Here is a 13,327-nt window from a genome sequence, read left to right on the forward strand (position 1 = left end):
GCACTGTGATTGAGTTCATACCCTAGTTCGGCAATGAACTCTCTACGGCGGCAACGGCAGAGAAGAAATCCGTTGACGGCGGCGGAGACAAGCGACAGGAGGCGGCTGGCGATGAAGTCGATGATCCGGAGACCTAGTAGGCAGAGCGAGCTATGCGCGAGCGAAGAGATTTGGAGAAAGTTTTCCAAATTTTGCCCGTGTGTATATATAGCCCGACACTGTCGGCGTGACCGAGTGGAACGACTCGGTGGCACTGAGATGCATAACTGTTGACAGTTACAGCAACTCGGTGTGACCGAAAAGTTCAAATCGGTTGCACCGAGATTGAAAACCTAGATCGACTTAGTGATCTCGGTAGGTACGAAATGGAGGAATCGGTCAGACCGAGAATCACAAAGAAGTTTTGGAAGTTTAAGTCTATGACGAATCGGGGACTTCGAGTGCTCCTCACACAGAGTGGTTCGAATCTGACTTGATCAAATTTTGTGATGTAGCATGAATAGAGTTTGAGACAAGAAAAGCATAGATAGCTAGAGAAGGTTCTTAGGCATTCTTGTTCGTCCACTTGGCCAAAGAAAAAGACGCCAATCAATCAAAGCAACAAGTGGATGTCCTTGAATGAGTAAAATATGCAACCAACATGCTCACACAATAAAATGGCAAATGAAATATGTGGCAAAGCATGCACAACCAATTCTAGCATCTATCAAACAATTGGCGATGACTAGGTCATCTGCATATTAGTGTATTTTGACTTAGGAGTCAAATGAGAACATTTGATCATAGGTCATACTCATCGTTTAAGCTCAAGTGGGGTTACCACTTTTACATAATGCATTGATGTGTTCACATCATTAGAGTTGCTCTGACTCAATTCTTAGAGTTAAGCTCCACCTAGATGTGAGATCCCCCCTTAGAGGGATGAACTAACCTTGGGTTTTGTCGATGATGACTTCATGTAAGTGTTGAAGATGTGGATGCTCAATGTTGCTGTAGATCATTTGGAGCAATCCTTTGGAGTGAGTTGCACTTTCAATACCTACATGGGTTAGTCCCACAAGGAACAAACAAGAATATCCATAGACATAGACTGATGCACACACAACATGATGTCCATGAATTCATTAGGTTACCTTGTCCCTTGCCTTACCAACATGAGGGTTTGTGACTCCTTGAACTAGTGCAAGATGTGGAAGTTGATTGCACTTGTCCTTGCCATAATGATATGAGTGAAGAATGTTGGCGGAGTCACCCTCAAGAACTCTCTAGTTCTTCTTCTTCAGGATCCACATCATCTTGATGGGAATCCTTGGAGTTGTAGTTGTACTTGATGAAGTAGAACTTGACGTAGTCTTGGGAACCCACTTGGTCAAGGCCTTAGTTGCTTCTTCAAATGCATCAATCTCCTCTTGAAGCTTGTCCTTGCCTTTGTTCTTGTGGTCTTGTGGTGGAATATCATCTTGTGCTTGTGTTCCCTTGAAGGAAGTGGGATCATGCTTCTCTTGTTGAGGAGCAAACTTCATCTTGGGATATTGATCTTCTTCCCACTCAACTCCATTGGCATTGAACTTTCGTTCAAAACCAACACCTTGATTCTTCAGGTCCCTTCCTTGCTTGCCATAGACATAGAGTGATGCACACACAAGATGATGTCCATGAAAACATTAGGTTACCTTGTCCCTTGCCTTACCAACAAGAGGGTTTGTGACTCCTTGAACTAGTGCAAGATGTGGAAGTTGATTGCACTTGTTCTTGCCAAAATGATATGAGTGAAGAATGTTGGCGAAGTCACCCTCAAGAACTCTCTAGTTCTTGTTCTTCGGGATCCACATCATCTTGATGGGAATCCTTGGAGTTGGAGTTGTAGTTGTACTTGATGAAGTAGAACTTGACGTAGTCTTGGGAACCCACTTGAACGAGGCTTTAGGTGCTTCTTCAAATGCATCAATCTCTTCATGAAGCTTGTCCTTGCCTTTGTTCTTGTGGTCTTGTGGTGGAAGATCATCTTGAGCTTGTGTCCCCTTGAAGGAAGTAGGATCATACTTCTGTTGTTGAGGAACAAACTTTGTCTTGGGGTATTGATCTTCTTCCCACTCAACTCCATTGGCGTTGAACTTTCGTTCAAAACCAACACTGATTCTTCCGGTGCCTTCCTTGCTTGCATACAATTTCCTCGAATTGCTTACTCCCGGCAAGGCTCTTGTATACACCTTTCTCTATAATTCCCTTCAATAAGCTATTTTCTTGCTCAAGTGTAACTTGGCTAAGAGAATCATTAGTGGAATCAATAGAACTACTAGAAGCAACAATATTGGATTTGGCATTATTATTGTTACTACTAGAGGAAGGATCTTTCTTGTACTTATTACTAGACTTGACTTGAGGCATGTAAGTAGATAAGAGTAAATGCTTGGCAGTGTAAGAAGAACTTTTCTTATGGAGATCATCATTGATTGCCTTTAAGAACTCATGCTCCTGCTCAAGATTGAGCTTTTCAAAGCATAACTTCTCATGAGACCTTAAAAGTTCTCGATGATCTTCGAAGATAGTTTCATGAGCTAACTTAAGAGTGTTTAGTTCTTTAGTTAGAAGCTCAATCTTCTCCTTATCATTGTCATTCGTTTTATCTTGATTAGCATGATTAATTGACGTTTCATCGTAGTATTCATCACTAGAGTTGTCAACAAGTAAATCATCATCACCTAGCAAGTCATCTTCATCACTATTGAAATCAACATACTCGGGGTGTGTTACCTTTGGACCTTTGGCCATGAACCGTCTTCCAATTCCTTCGTTTGGTGAATCAAATATGTCGTAGGAGTTGGTTGATACAAGTGCTAGCCCGGCAACACCTTCATCTTGAGTATATTCGAAGTCGGAGTGATAGCTTCTCTCGGAGTGATTGTCAGAGTCGGAGCCGGATATCCATTCACCAACATGAGCTTGATGTCTTTGTTTTGTGTAGCTCCTTGATGACTTGTCCTTCCTTTCCGAATCCTTCCTTCTCCGTGAGGGTCTTCGCTCATAACGATCATCTCTACTCCTCCTCTCTGTTGGTGGTGATTCTTCTCTTTTACTTCTTCTTTTTGGAGAATCTTCTCTTCTTTTGTAGGATCTCGTACACTCATTGGAATAGTGTCTGGGTCTCCCACAATTGTAGCAATTGCGCTCTCGACTAGAAGATCTTTTGTCATTGTAGGACCTTGACTTAGAGCTTCTTTCTTTACTTCTACTCTTGTAGAATTTGTTAAAGTTCTTCACCATTAAGCTTAATTCTTCATTGAAGGTTTGTTTCTCACTTGATGATGTGGGGGGCTTCACTTGAGGCTTTGTAAGCACCACTTGACTTGTTGTGAAGTTCCTCCTTATCCTTGAGTGACATCTCATGAGCAACAATTCTTCCAATGACTTCTGTTGGCTTGAGATCTTTGTAATTTGGCATCATTTGGATCAATGTGCACACGGTATCATACTTTCCATCCAATGCTCTTAGGATCTTCTTGATGATGAATCTGTCGGTCATCTCTTCACTCCCTAAGCCGGCAATCTCATTTGTGATAAGAGCAAGCCTAGAGTACATTTCAGCGACACCTTTACCATCCTTCATTTTGAACTTGTCAAGCTGACTTTGGAGCACATCCAACTTGGATTCCTTGACGGAGTCGGTACCTTCATGCATATCAATCAAAGTATCCCAAATTTCCTTTGCATTCTCAAGACGGCTGATTTTGTTGAATTCCTCGGGGCACAAGCCATTGAAGAGGATATCACAAGCTTGAGCGTTGTATTGTAGCATCTTCAATTCATCTGCGCTAGCTTAACAGTTTGGCTCTCTCCCATCAAAGAATTCACCTTGCAAGCCAATACGCACAATAGCCCAAACAGCGGGGTTATGTCCAAGAATATGCATTTTCATCTTATGCTTCCAACTAGCAAAATTAGTACCATTAAAGTAAGGACCTCTACGGTGATAATTTCCCTCGCTAGATGCCATACTCTCCTAGGTGGTGTAACCAAGGCTATGACCACCAAAAGCTATGGAAATCAAAGCAAATGGAGACCAAAGCTCTGATACCACTTGTAGGACCTTGAAGTATGTCTAGAGGGGGGGTGATTAGACTACTTGACCAATTAAAAACCTAACCTTTTCCCAATTTTAGACATTGGTAGATTTTAGCTATCTTTGGACAAGTCAAGCAATCTTCACACAATTCAAGCAAGCATGCAAAGAGTATATGAGCAGCGGAAATTAAAGCATGCAACTTGCAAGAATGTAAAGGGAATGGTTTGGAGGATTCAAATGCAATTGGAGACACGGATGTTTTTGTCGTGGTTCCGATAGGTGTTGCTATCATACACCCACGTTGATGGAGACTTCAACCCATGAAGGGTAACGGTTGCACGAGTCCATGGAGGGTTCCACCCATGAAGGGTCCATGAAGAAGCAACCTTGTCTATCCCACAATGGCCGTCGCCCACGAAGGACTTGCCTCACTAGCGGTAGATCTTCACGAAGTAGGCGATCTCCTTGCCCTTACAAACTCCTTGGTTCAACCTCACAATCTTGTCGGAGGCTCCCAAGTGATACCTAGCCAATCTAGGAGACACCACTCTCCAAGAAGTAACAAATGGTGCGTTGATGATGAACTCCTTGCTCTTGTGCTTCAAATGATAGTCTCCCCAACACTCAACTCTCTCTCATGGGATTTAGATCTAGTGGAAATAAGATTTGAGTGGAAAGCAACTTGGGGAAGGCTAGAGATCAAGATTCATATGGTAGGAATGGAATATCTTGGCCTCAACACATGAGTAGGTGGTTCTCTCTCAGAAATGGTAAGTTGGAAGTGTAGGTTTGTTCTGATGGCTCTCTCCATGAATGAAGAGGAGGTGGAGGGGTATACATAGCCTCCACACAAAATCTAACCGTTACACACAATTTACCAAACTCGGTGGGACCGAATCAACAAACTCGGTCGGACCGATTTAGCAAACCTAGTGACCGTTAGGATTTTCGGTGGGACCGACATGCAACTCGGTAGGACCGATATGGTTAGGGTTAGGGCATAACATAATCTCGGTGAGACCGATTACACAAACTCGATGAGACCGATTTTGGTAATTAGCTAACCAGAGAGTTGGTCAGGTAAACTCGGTGGGACCGATTCGCTCTTTTCGGTGAGACCGAAATGTTACGAAAGGGAAACAAGGAGTTTCGATTGTAATCTCAGTGGGACCGATCACTCACTTCGGTTAAACCGAAACGTTACAAAGGGAAACAGAGAGATTACAATCCCATCTCGGTAAGACCGAGATCCCTATCGGTGAGACCGATTTGCCTAGGGTTTGTGGCAGTGGCTATGACATATGAACTCGGTGGTGCCGGATAGAAAGAATCGGTATGGCCGAGTTTGACTTTGGGAATAGGTCATATGTGGATGTGAGAAAGTAGTTGAGGGTTTTGGGAGCATGTCACTAAGCACTTGAAGCAATAGGCTCATTAAGCAACACCTCATCCCTCCTTGATAGTATTGGCTTTTCCTATAGACTCAATGTGACCTTGGATCACTAAAATGTAAAATGAAGAGTCTTGAGCTTTTGAGCTTGAGCCAATCCTTTGTCCTTGATATTTTGAGGGATCCACTTTCATCATCCATGCCATGCCATCCATTGAGCTTTCCTGAAATAATAGTCTTGGAATAGCATCAGCTCAATGAGCTATATGTTGTTATGAATTACCAAAACCACCTAGGGATAGTTGCACTTTCAGTAGGCCAATAAAAACTAGATTGCAATACCTTATGAGCAGTTTTATCTCCTGCATGATGCCCTCCATAAGCTTCAGAGTGACATTTCCGTAAGATTTGTTACCGTTCATGCTCAGGTACACAACATATAATGTCTTAAATCATAGAAGACTTTTTTCTTTTGTTGGCATGTGGAACTGTGTGGTATATATTTAGCAACAATATAATTGGCATAGTCAACATACCAAGGAGTATTATGAGAAACATTTATTGCAGCTAGTTTTTCATCAAGAAAGCTATCATCAATAGGTAGTGGGTCATCAAGCATATTTTCTAACCTAGACAAGTTATCAGCTACGGGATTCGCAACTCCTTTTCTATCAGTGATATGTAAATCAAATTCTTGCAACAAGAGAACCCATCTAATGAGTCTATGTTTAGCATCTTTCTTTTCCATAAGATATTTTATATCAGCATTATCAGTGTGAACAATTTATTTTTAATCAACAATGTGGGATCTGAATTTATCACAAACAAACACGACTGCTAAAAATTCTTTTTCAGTAGTTGTATAATTTCTTTGGGCATTGTCTAGTGTTTCGCTGGCATAATAAATAACATTCAATTTCTTATCAACTCTTTGTCCTAGAACAACACCTACAACATAATCACTAGCATCACACGTAATTTCAAAGGGCAAGTTCCAATCGGGTGGTTGAACAATAGGTGTGGTAGTTAAGTCTTTCTTAAGTGTTTCAAAGGCTTCTACACAATCATCATCAAAAAAATGAAACATCCTTTTGTAAAAGATTAGTAAGAGGCCTAGAAATTTTAGAGAAGTCTTTAATAAACCTCCTATATAAACCTGCATGACCAAGGAAACTACAAATACCTTTGATATTCTTAGGACATTGCATTTTCTCAATTGCATCGAATTTAGCTTTATCCACCTCAATACCTCGTACAGAAATTTTATGCCCCAAGACAATACCTTCATTAACCATAAAGTGGCACTTCTCCCAATTCAAGACAATATTAGTTTGCTCACATCTCTGCAAACTCAATCAAGATTGCTCAAGCAATCATCAAAAGAAGTTCCATAATAAGAAAAAATCATCCATGAAAATTTCAACAATCTTTTCACAAAAATCAGAGAATATAGCAGTCATATACAGCATTGAAAGGTAGCAGGTGCATTACATAAACCAGAAGGCATACGTCTATAAGCATAAGTTCCAAAAGGGCAAGTAAAGGCGGGTTTCTCTTGATCGGGTTGTGAAACAGGTATTTGAGAGAAACCAGAATATCCATCAAGAACACAAAAGTGTGTATGCTTAGATAATCTTTCTAGCATTTGATCAATAAAAGGCATAGGGTAATGATATATTCTAGTTGCTTTATTTAGTTTTCTAAAATCAGTTACCATTCTGCAGCCAGTAATAATTCTTTGTGGAATAAGTTCATTTTTATCATTAGGAACAACATTAATACCTCCCTTCTTAGGGACACAATGAACGGGACTCAACCATCTACTATCAGCTATGGGATAGATTATACCTTCTTCCAAAAGATCTAATATTTCAGTTCTTACCACTTCTTTCATTTTTGGATTAAAACATCGTTGATGATCAACAACGGATTTGGCATCAGGTTGCATATTAATCTTGTGCTGACAGAGAGTGGGACTAATGCCCTTAAGATCATCAAGAGTATATCCAATAGCAGCATGGTGCTTCTTCAGAATTTTTAGTAATCTTTATTCTTCATGTTCTGAAAGGTTAGCACTAATAATAACAGGATATATCTTTTTCTCATCAAGATAAGCATATTTCAAAGTGTCAGGAAAGTGTTTTAATTCAAACATAGGATCACCTTTTGGTGGAGGAGGACCTCCAAGAGTTTCAATAGGAAATTTATGTTTGAGCAGGGGACGTTGTTCGAAGAAAATTTTATTTATTACGGTTCTTTCATGAATATGCGTATCATTTTCATGGTCTAGCAAATATTGTTCTGGTGAATTTGTAGGAGGCACGATAATAGAAGCAAGACCAATTACTTCATCCATACTAGGTAACTTGGAAAAACTAAGTTCATGAGACTCATCATCGAAGCTAACACCGACAATTTGTTTATGACAATCTATTTCAGCATTAACAGTGTTCAAGGAAGGTCTACCAAAGATAATGGGACAAAAGTCATCTTGCGGGGAACCAAGAACTAGAAAATGTGTAGGGTATTTTATTTTTCCACACAAGACTTCGACTTCTCTAACAATCCCAAGTGGTGTGATGGTGTATCCATTAGCAAGTTTAATAGTAACATCTATGTCTTCTATTTCGGTGGGTGCTATGTCATTCATAATTTCTTGGTATAAGTAAAAGGAATAGCACTCACGCTAGCACCTAAATCACATAAACCATGATACAGTGATCTCCTATTTTAACTGAGACAACAAGCATGCCAACAACAGGTCTATGTTTATCTTTTTCATTAGGTTTAGCAATTCTTGCAGCTTCATCGCATAACTAAATAACATGCCCATCATTATTCCCTATAGGAGATCTTTAACCATGGCAACACTAGGTTCTACTTTGATTCGTTCAGAAGGTTTAGGTGTATTAATATTACTTTTGCAAACCATAGTTGAAACCTTAGCATGTTCCTTTATCCTAACAGGGAAATGTGGTTTCTCAATATAAGCAGTAGGGACAACTGGGTCAACATTGTAAATAATAGTTTCATATTTAGCTATGACTGGTTCTTTAATTTCTTCTTTAATAGGTGGATGATAGTTGAACAACTTCTCTCTAGGGAGATCGCCATGAGTACCAAAAGATTCAAAGTAAGAGGCTACTATCTCATAGTCATGTCCATATTTAGTGCTAAACTTTTGAAAAGCATCGGTATTCATAAAAAGATTTAACACAATCAAACTTGAGCTTAATACCCGACTCTTTATCTTTGTGGAGTTCTCAATCTTCAGAGTTGCATTTAATTCTTTCCAATATATCGCACCTGAATTCAATAGACTTCTTCATAAAAGAACTAGTACAAGAAGTATCGAGCATGGATTGATCATCACAAGAAACCGAGTATAAAAATTCTGAATAATAATTTCTCTTGAGAGCTCATGATTGGGGCATGAATATAACATTGACTTAAGCCTCCCCCAAGCTAGAGCGATACTTTCTCCTTCACAAGGCCAAAAATTATATATATAATTCCGATCACGATGAACTAGATGCATATGATAATTTTTTTGGGTGAAATTCCAGTTTCAATCGATTCCGGTTCCAAGATCCAATATCATTGCATAGCCTATACAATGCCAATGCTTTTCCACTTCAAATATAAAGGGATAACCTTCTTCTTAGCTTCATCTCTGGATAAACCTGCAGGCTTAAATAATCCACAAATCTTATCCACATATATCAAATGCATATCAGGATGTTCAGTTCCATCTCCTGCATAAGGATTAGCTAGCAGTTGTTCTATCGTACCTGATGGAATTTAATAACTAATATTTTTAGTAGGTGCAGTAGGTTGAGGGGTAACTAATTGTGGTTATGGTTGAGGTGAAGATACCCTGAACAAACCCCTCAAAGGATGATTCTTCATAGTAACAAGTGACAATAAATTTCAGCATGTAGTAATAATTTTTCCTCACCAATTTCCTCTTACCAAGAGTGCTTCACTCCTCGAAAACGGCGCTAAGAAAGAGCCTTTATGACCCAAATTATGGGGGATCAATCATAGTCCTTTCAATAAGTAAGAGTGTCGAACCCAACGAGGAGCAGAAGGAAATGACAAGCGGTTTTCAGCAAGGTAATGTCTGCAAGCACTGAAATTGTTGGTAACAAGTTGTTTGATAGCAAGATAATTTGTAACGAGCAAGTAATAGTAATGGTAAATAAAGTGCAGCAAGGTATCCCAATCCTTTGTGGAAAAGGACATGCCAAAACGGTTTCTTATAATAAGCAAAGCGTTCTTGAGGGTACACGGGAATTTCACCATGCTACTTTCATCATGTTAGTTTTATTTGTGTTCGTTAGTTTGATAATTCGATATGTTGGTGGACCGGTGCTTAGGTGTTGTTCTTACTTGAACAAACCTCCCACTTATGATTAACCCCCTCACAAGCATCCGCAACTGTGAGAGAAGTATTAAGATAACAATCTAACCATAGCATTAACCATAGCTTATGTCACTCTAGCAACCCATCATCTAATAACTACTCCACAATGCATTCCCTTAGGCCCAAATATGGAGAAGTGCAATGTAGTCAACGTTTGTCGGATTACGGGTTCCGCAAACCCTTAAGAGGTTTGAACTCTGGGGTGCATGTGAAGATCTCACTCTCCCCAGTCTGCCGACTTGCTAATCTCATAGCCTAACACGTCGAGCTCGAAGGAAATGGGACACAACAATTTACCCAGGTTCGGGCCACCTTGCGGTGTAAAATCCTACTCCTGCTTTGTGGTGGATTTGCCTCGAGAGGCTGAGGAAGAACTAGTACAGTGGAGAACAACCTCAGGAGGCGTGTTCTTAGGCTCAAGTGAGCTAGTGGGCTGGTGAGGGTGGAATGGATCCGATCTCTCTTCGTGGTGGTGGCTAGGTCCTATTTATAGTGGCCTTGGTCCTCTCCCCGAATGGAGGCGGGAAGGGATCCCACAACGTCCAAATTTGAAGGGAGACTATCGGTGTCAAAACCGGCGGATCTCGGGTAGGGGGTCCTGAACTGTGCGTCTAGGCGGATGGTAACAGGAGACAAGGGACACGATGTTTTTACCCAGGTTTGGGCCCTCTCGACGGAGGTAAAACCCTACTCCTGCTTGATTGATATTAATGATATGGGTAGTACAAGAGTAGATCTACCACGAGATCGGAGAGGCTAAACCCTAGAAGCTAGCCTATGATATGATTGTTGTTCGTCCTACGGACTAAAACCCTCCGGTTTATATAGACACCAAAGAGGGTTAGGGTTACACAGAGTCGGTTACAATGGTAGGAGATCTACATATCCGTATTGCCAAGCTTGCCTTCCACGCCAAGGAAAGTCCCATCCGGACACGGGTCGAAGTCTTCAATCTTGTATCTCATAGTCCAGGAGTCCGGCCAATGGTCATAGTCCGGCTCTCCAGACACCCCCTAATCCGGGACTCCCTCAGTAGCCCCCGAACCAGGCTTTAATGGCGATGAGTCCGGTGCGTAGATTGTCTTCTGCATTGCAAGGCGGGTTCTTCTCCAAATCTTGTGTACCTTTTGAATAGCGTCCGGCTTCTTGTAAATATTGCGCTCCTCGGCTTCCATGCCCAATAATGGCCATTTTCCACGCGTTGAATGAATGCGAAAAGCCAGGGTATTTTTACATTTACCCCCCTAGCTGCACAACTGAGCTGCCTATAAAAGAGACGAGGATCTAGATCCGAATCACAGCATCCTCCCTTCACGAGAATTCATCAGAGCGCATCTAACAGAAATCCACTCCATCATGGACAGTTGACGCGGCTCCTCCTCTCGCCCTCCTAGCCCTCGGCCTGGAGATTGGGAGAGATGCTCCGTCCCGTACAACAAGTTAGTGATGCTCCAAACCAAGGGATTTCTTCCCCCAGCCTTCATGGTTCCGGTTCGAGCCGGACTCGCAACCTATAAGGGCGGAAAGCCAGCGGAGAGCGTCCCCAGCCCCTCCAAAGGAGAGCGGCTATGCCTTGTCTCTTATTTGATAAGAGGGCTCGGATTTCCAATTCATCTATTTCTCTGGGGGCTCCCGGAGATCTACGGCCTCCAGTTGCACAACCTTACGCCTGCCTCCATTTTGCATATTGCGGGCTTCGTGGCCCTTTGCCAGCTGTTTTTGGGCATCGAGGATCATTTTGCGCTGTGGAAGAAGCTGTTCTGCCTTGTGCCCTGTTCTCAAGAGGGGTCAATATATCAAGTGGGCGGAGCCGAACTATGGCGCATCGCCGGGACCGGATATATATCCGGAACCCCGAAGAAGGCGTCCGAAGACTGGCCTTCGGCATGTTTTTATATAGAAGATGTCCCCCTGCCGGACCCTATTCGGGTCGGCCTCCCTGAGTTTAATGACGCTCCTTTGAAGAAACGCCTAAGCTGGCGTCCATAGAGCCCTCAGAAGGAAAACGACAAGGACGCCCTTTACCTGATGAGCCGGATAAGGTTGTTAGCTCATTTCGGACTGACCATGATCGCGGTCATGTCCACATGCATTATGCGGGGGGTGCAGCCGCTCCAGTATAGAGGTCACCCCATGTGGGATTTCAACGGGGAGGATGATGCCACCCGCTGCGGTCGTAAGGGGCCGGGATCGGTCGCCGATCTGATGAAGATCTTGTCCGCATTGTACAAGGGAGAAGAGGAGGAATTTCTCCGCGCCAATCCACAGAACGGATTTTCTATGCACAATCCTCCGAGCTGGGTAAGCGGACATTTCTTTTTGCCTATCTGATCCATATTCCCATAGTCAAGTATCTCATTTTGTGATTTGGGCGCAGGAACTGCGCCAGGCCGTAAAGGACATAAACAGCCCGCCTCCACAACCCGAGGATCCGGAACGGTTCCTCTATACGACATCCCAAGAGGATCCAAACATATCGGTGGAGCTGATAGATGGGGTATTTCACCAACTGAGCATTGATAATGCCTTGGTCGCCATTACGGCCGATTACCCCAGAATACTTCCCGCCTCGCAGGTAACTGAGACCGAAGTCCCAATACTTTGAAAATGACCCATCCGTGTGTGTTTTTGATCACCGTATACCGATGGTGTTCCGCAGGGGGCGCCCTTGAGGCGGAAGGCCGAGCCCGCGGCGGCTAGCCAAGAAGGGGCAACACGGCCCAGCAGGCTAAAAAGAAGTGTGGTCCGGATCGAAACTCCAGCGCAACGGTATGGTGCGTCACCTTACTCCCTGGCTTTATTCCCGTGAGGCATACTAACGCTCGTGCCTTTTCAGGTAGAAGAGCGCTCGCCGGACTGTATCCGGAGAGGCTGCCAATCAATCCTCCGCTCTCTAGGCTCCAAAGCCAGGTCCAGAAGCGGAGGCGAACACGGGGCATGCGTCGGATGTTCCTCCGACAGAGGATGCCGACAGGTTATCTGCCACCAATTCCGAGGTGGAGAGTGCCATGAATCACAGGCATCGCCGGACAGTTCTTCGTGACGCGTGTTTCTCCCTAGAGGCATTGGATGCCTTTAATTCGGGAGATGTGCACCTCCGTGCCGCTCAAAATGGTCTAGCCAGAGCCACGGAGCAATATGTAAAAGACATACGGGTGAGAAAATTTGACAGTTATATATGCCAGTAGCCCCCGAGACTTGAAATAGTTAGAATAACTGATTTAAGGATCATTTATTGTGCAGGATCTTACAGAGAAGAATACCCAACTATCCCAGGAGCTGGGGGAGTGCAAAGCCCAACTTGAGGCCGCATTAGCCGCAGCGGGGGAAGCCAAAGAGACCCCCTCTGGTAATATATGCTTCAAAAGATAAGTAATTTCTGAAGTGTGACATGTGTATAAGTCTGAAAATAATATAGCAGATGGCACCGGGATAGATCCGGACAAGC

The sequence above is a fragment of the Triticum aestivum genome, chromosome 1B, assembly GCF_018294505.1.
Source record: "Triticum aestivum cultivar Chinese Spring chromosome 1B, IWGSC CS RefSeq v2.1, whole genome shotgun sequence".
In the NCBI taxonomy this organism is placed as follows: Eukaryota; Viridiplantae; Streptophyta; class Magnoliopsida; order Poales; family Poaceae; genus Triticum; species Triticum aestivum.